The sequence below is a fragment of the Penaeus monodon genome, chromosome 27, assembly GCF_015228065.2.
Source record: "Penaeus monodon isolate SGIC_2016 chromosome 27, NSTDA_Pmon_1, whole genome shotgun sequence".
Taxonomy (NCBI): Eukaryota; Metazoa; Arthropoda; class Malacostraca; order Decapoda; family Penaeidae; genus Penaeus; species Penaeus monodon.
Window position 1 is genome coordinate 8,509,971 of NC_051412.1, and position 411 is coordinate 8,510,381.

Consider the following 411-nt stretch of genomic DNA (forward strand, 5'->3'; position numbering starts at 1 on the left):
TGTAATGCAAGAAAAGTAGAGAAACACAAACTTATTTCTGTGTATACTGAATCGGACGCAAGGAATGGTGTGGGGTAAAGTGAGAGCAGAGAGAGACGCCAACGCAGTGATCAATCCGGGATAACGCTGATAGACATTAAACTGTATACCTGTGACTCTCTGATAGGTCTTCTGCCTATGGATAAGCCAGATTCGTGGGCCAGTTTCCTGAGTACCTGCAGTGTGTGTGGCTAATAAAACAGTGTTTACGGTGAAATATCGACTGTAATTTGTATCCTAATTAAGAAACCGGCAGATTACCCTTGTGATCGCGCCGGTGTTTCTGATAACAAATGGCGTCCTGAGAAACATCAGGGTTTACAATAGCATGCTTTAGGGCTGGGAAGGAGAAAGCAACCCGGTGGCGTAATA